This window comes from Triturus cristatus, chromosome 5_2, assembly GCF_964204655.1.
Source record: "Triturus cristatus chromosome 5_2, aTriCri1.1, whole genome shotgun sequence".
Taxonomy (NCBI): Eukaryota; Metazoa; Chordata; class Amphibia; order Caudata; family Salamandridae; genus Triturus; species Triturus cristatus.
The window spans coordinates 1,085,272,163-1,085,278,127 of NC_140588.1; positions in this window are offsets into that span (position 1 = coordinate 1,085,272,163).

Genomic DNA, 5,965 nt, shown 5'->3' on the forward strand with positions numbered 1-5,965 from the left:
GAGCTTTGGCGTGTGGTGATTTCTTCAATAGCTCACTGCTCTCGCTGCTATTTACTTCTGGGAGCTGGTACCTGTGAAATGCCCATCGGGCTCTCACGAAAGTGAAATTCAACCCCTTCACTTCCTCCTTCCTGAATCTGATGAGCTAGAGTTGTGTTACGTTAATATTATATTGATTTGTATGGCACAGCTAATCACCGGGAGGGTATCTAGGTGCTGAAGCAGGCGGGTTGGCGTGGAACTAAGTTGTTAGATGTCCAGCCCCTCAGAATTTAGTCGCAGAGCCAGGTCTTCAGCTTTTTGCGGAACTCAAAATGTGAGGAGGCGGTCCGATGTGCTGGGAGGAGACGGTTCCAGGTTTTGGGTGCAAAGTAGGAGAAGCTCGACCTCCCATTCTGCTCTTATGGGTGCTGGGTTGGGTAGGGATGCGAGTGAGAGTGTGGGTCCCTTCCCTGGGGTGGGTAAACCCCCTATTCTGCCACTCTCCAGTGGGAGGGGGCAGGAGCCTGTCCCTGGTTGGCAGGGTCCCCCATCCTCAAGATGGCAGGGACTTGAGGTTGTGCTTCACCTCGCCTCCCCCTCCTTAGGGGTGGAGTTAGCAGAGGTGGGCACACCTCTCTTCCTCACTTGTTTTTCCCGCCGGTTCTCCCAGCCAAAGTGGGGGGTAAAACCAGTGGGGACCAGTTGCTGAGGACAGCAAGTGGTCTGGAGAAGCTCACAAGGATGGCAGGCTTTTGAAGCTTCCCCTGCTCATCCTGGGGGAGGGGGCCTTGCACCTCGTCCCAGGATGTGCATTGTTGCAGGCCCTCGAGAACGGATGGCTCTCGACCCAGTGGTCCAGCAACATATCTGGTGGGTGACAGCCTAAGCAGCCACTCAGTCGGGACATTGGTAGTGGGTCAAGTTCAGGAGGCATTTCTAAAACGCCCTCTGTAGTGCGTTTTACATTGAAACCCACACTGGCATCAGTGTGGGTACAATGTGCTGAGAAGTTTGATACCAAACTTCCCAGACTTCAGTGTATCCATTATGGTACTGTGGAGTTCGTAATGACAACCTCCCAGCACCATATACTCTTTAATGGTACACTGCACTTACAATGTCTGAGAATGGACTCAGACCTGTAGGGGCACAGGGCTCATGCCACAGTGCCCTCACCACTGGCATAGTGCACCCAGCTAGAGGGGTGACTGACCTAGGCCAGGGCAGTGGTTGGTAGGCATGGCACACAGGGATGTGTGCCATGTCGATTCTTCACTTTTGATCTGCACCAAGACACGCAGCCTGCAAGGCAGTTTGTTTGTGAAAAGGTACAGGGCCCCTAAGGGTGGCACAATTGGTGGTGCAGCCCTTAGTAGCCTTCTCTGGTCACAGTGACCTGGGTACATGGGGGACCATTCACCAGGGACCTACCTGTGGCCAGAGTTGCCAATTGGGTTTTGTTTTGGGGAAAGAACACAGGCCCTGGGGTCCTGATTGGCAGGGCCCCAGAGCACATCAAGTCAAAGAGGATCAGTAGTCTGGCAACAAAAAAAAGGGAGGGGGGGTTTACTGCAACAGAAACCCACTTTCTCACACTAACATATTGGTGTAGGAAAGTGTCCCTTTTTGCATGATTACCCCCTAGCTTGTTGACAGATACCAGATGCCAACTTGACTGAGTGTGTGCTGGGATACTGCTAACCAGGCCCCAGCACCTGGGTTCTTTCACAAAACAGTACCTTTGTTGCCCACAATTGTTCCTTATAAAATGTACCCCTGGTACCAAGGGACTTGTGACCAGAGAGGGCCTCTGAGGGCTGTTTCATGTATTATGCCATTCTCAGAGACCCCTCACCTTAACACCCCCACCCTGCCATTGCAGACTGGGTGTTTTGGTGCAGACCAAACTGAAGAGTTGACATGGCACACACCCGTGTGTGCCATGCCCTCCTACACTGCCTGTGGCATGGCTATGTCACAGGCTTTACAGCCCTAAAGGCAGTGTGCCCCATACCACAGGTGAAGACATCGCTGCATGAGCACTGTGCCACTACAGTGTCTGTGTCACTCACAGACATTGTAAGTGCAGTGAAGCCATTTTGATTGCATGGGCTGGGAGTTTGTCAACACGAACTCCACAGCTCCATGATGGCTGTACTGAAGTCTGTGAAGTTTGGTATCAAACATCCCAGCACATTAAACCCACACTGATGCCACGTTGGATTTAATGAAAAATGCACGCAGAGGGCATCTTGGGGATGCCCCCTGAAAAACAACCAACTCTGGTGCGGTTTCTTTAGGAAGCCGGCTCTGTATATACTATACCAAAGTCAGGTATAGTGTGCAGAGTCCAGTGGAACCCCAAAGGTTGACAGAGGTGAAAGTAGATAGCACCTTACTCTCCATTTGTGGTAGTGTGGGCGAGCAGTAAGGCTTTATCAGAGGGTAGTGTTAAGCATTTATTATACACACTCAGGCAGCAAATGATGTCACACACTCAAAGACTGAACTCAGACCAATTTGTTTGTATAAAAATATTATTTAGTTATATTTATTTTCTAGAATAAAGCAAGCCTGGTACAAGTAAGAGTAAATTTTCAAGGCAGGTTGAACAATACTAGCAAGCTGAATGAAAGTGACTTTGTTACAGGTTTGTAATTACTTTTAATACAGTGGAAATTACAGTTAGTTGACTTGTGATCACTTCTTGTACTCATCGCGATATGCCTAGATATCACACTGGGTCCTTTCCTAGAGAAAAGGTAAGTAAAGCAGTTTTTAGATATTAGCAGTTTTTCAAGTTCTCATACAAAACCAACTCCACACTTTCACAATAAAACAGTCAATGTATTCCTATGGGAGGAAATTAGGTTATCGGTTTCAAGGTAAGTATTTGGTTGTGGGAGGTGGTTTTCTGGGGTTCGAACCAGAGTTCCCCAGGTTCAAGGATGCACTCTCAGCGGCACTAGGGCAGCCGGGTGCAGAGTGCTGAGGCCCAATGTTATCCAATGGGGCTAGGGGGCCTATGCTTGGCGGCTGCTCTTGAGCACCTCGGTGCACCTCGGGTACTCTTCTCCAGGATGCAGGGCACAGGGCGGCTGGATATAGGGGTATCATTTGAGGTCGGATTTCACCTTACCAGGCCACTGGTGGTTGGGGGGGGGTCTCCGTGCAGAAGAGGGGAGTCCTGGAGGGGTCAACCCATGGTGGACTCGGACTCTGGAGCGCTGGGGGACCTCGCTGGGACCGGTGGCCCACCCAGATTCTTTGTCCTCAGCAGGCTCAGAGTCCGTCTTGGGAGTTTCTTTAGAACAGAACTGCTGTTCACAAAGACCGTCTTTGTTGAAGGCAGTCAGTCCTTCCAGGGGTACTGGAGGTCCCTGGCTGCAAGACAAGGTGACTTGTGATGCAGGATCTCTGGAGGCTGCAGACGGTATGGTAGGGCTGGGGAAAAGTCAGTTCTTTTCTGCAGTCTCCGCTGCTTGGCATCTTCTTTTGTCCTTCTTCGTAGGTTGCGGGAATCTGTCTTCTTGGTTCAGGGCTGCCCTCTAAATACTGTATTTAGGGGGCGTTTTAGGGGCCTCAAGCTCAGTAGCCAATGGGCTACTGACCTTAGGGTGACTACACCCTAGGTGTGCTCACTCCATGTGGGGGAGTGGGCACAATCCATAATCCTGATTGGAGAGTGCCTGCCATCTGCAAGATGGTGAGCACCGAAGAGTGGGCTTCACCTTGCCTCCCCTACCTGAGGGGCGGGGTTGGCAGTGGTGGGCATACCTTCTGGGCTGTGCTAAATTTTCCTGCCGGTCTTCCTGCCGAAAAGGAGGCGAGACAGAAAGGGGACCTGCTCCTGATAGCAGGAGAGGCCGGGGAGGTCGTACTACAAAGGCGGCCAGGCCTTTGAAGCTCCCCTGCCACAGATGGCTCTTCCTGGTCTGGTGGAGGTGTGAACACCTCTGCCCAGGGAAGGCTTCGTATCTGGGCTCAGGGAGCGAAGGCTCCAACCTTAGGGGTCCAGAAACATGTCTAGTGGTGGCAGGCTGCTGTTTACCAGTCCGGGAACCCAGCAGAGGCTGACCATTTTTCTGGGGGCATCTGTAAGATGCCCTCTGATGGCGTTTTTCATTAAATTCCACACTGGCATCAGTTATGTTATGTTAGCTGGATTTATAGAGCAAGTTACTGGCCTGAGGCTTCTAAGTGTTATACAGTTCCAGCTGTGGGTGTCAAGAAAGGACTGCAGAGAGTTACCAAGGCCTTAATAACCAGATCTTTACAGCTTTCCTGAAAGCAAGGAGACTAGGTGCTATTTTTATACAGAGGAAGTGTGTCCCATGCTTTGTATGCTTCCAGCACAATGCTCTCTCCGCCCCACCGCACTTGTTTGAATCAAGGCAGTACTAACAATTTTGCATTGGCTGAGCGAAGATGTCTGGCTGGGAGATCTGTTTGAAACTCTGATTCAAAAAGTCAGGACCAAGATTTTGAAAAGTCTTATGGGTCAGGCACAACACCTTGAATGCGATTCTTTGTTTCAAAGGAAGCCAATGAAGATTTATTAGTTCTTGGGACACTGAACAGAATGTAGGAATTTTCAGCAAAAGTCAAGCTGCAGCGTTTTGCAAGACCTGGAGTTTGTTTATGTTGTACTTATGAGTGGTCAGAAGCAGACTGTTGCAATAGTCTATTTGAGACAGGATTAGAGAGGTAACTAATGTATTTTGCAAATTGGCAGGTATGAAAGGCAGAACCTTTTAAATTATTTTAAGGGTGTTGAACGTGGAAGAAGTAAGTTCATTTACGTGATCAGCAGAATCAAATTTAGTGTCAATGATCACTTCCTGGTTTTGAGCCTTTTGCACTGGAGGGGGATTAGGGCCCATGAGAACTGGCCAGGCTGACGAACCCCAAAAGGACGATTTTGGTTAGAAGAAAACTTCTGTTTTTTTCTGCATTAAGTTTAAGGCAGTTGCTGTTCATCCAATGGTGGACAGCCAGCATGCATTCCTGAAACCTATTTCTTATATCAGCGTCATTTTTCCCTATGGAGACAACAATTTGGGTGTCGTCAGCATAGGATGTAAGCGAAAATCCGAAGCTTCTTACCAGATCTGCTAATGGGGAGACATAGATGTTAAAAAGAGTAGGGCTTAACGAGGATCCCTGCGGGACTCCACATGGAAGGGAGAAAGAATGGGAAGTAAAATACTCCAACTTTACTACTTGCTCCTGATCCACTAAATAGGATTTTAGCAAGTTCCAAGCCAGACCTGTGACCCCGCAGGGTGTTATTCGGCTCAGTAATAGTTTATGATGGACAGTGTCAAAAGCGCCGAGAGATCTAGCAGGATGAAGGGTGCTCCTTTTCCTTGGTCTAAAACCTGCCTGATCTCTTCGGTTGCCTTGAGCAAAGCTGTCTCCGTACTATGGCCCTTCCGGAAGCCAAATTGGGTACTATCAAACAGTTTATTAGCCTCGATAAAGGATACAAGTTGGTCATTCAGAAATTTCCCAGCGTTTTTGGCTGGTAATGGAAGTCGGGAAATTGGACGATAGTTGTTCAGGTCATTCTGGTCAAGTGAGGCTTTTTAGGTCTCGCCTGAGTCAGCGCATGCGTTGGTCTGGCGAGACATTTAGTGAGTGGGCTTCAGAAATCTGACCACAAGCTTTTGCTTGTGGCCTAAAGGTTCCGGTTACGCTCGCGGGCACGCACACAGCCGCCATCTGGCTTTCCTCTCTCGCTCGCGGGCACCCTTACACTCGCGGAACGCTGCAGCTGCTTTCACTTTTGCCGCACCACTCGCGTGTTTTTTTAAAATTTCCTTTTAGAGCGCGCAAACAACTCTCGGGCTTAGTGCTTTCACCTGATATTGTCCGATTACATTACATTAGGCCACACCCGCTTGCCTGTCCCGCATAATTATAGTGCAAACTTGAACCAAGGGCATTATAGCGCCTCACACGGAAATCAGCTCCCCTTACA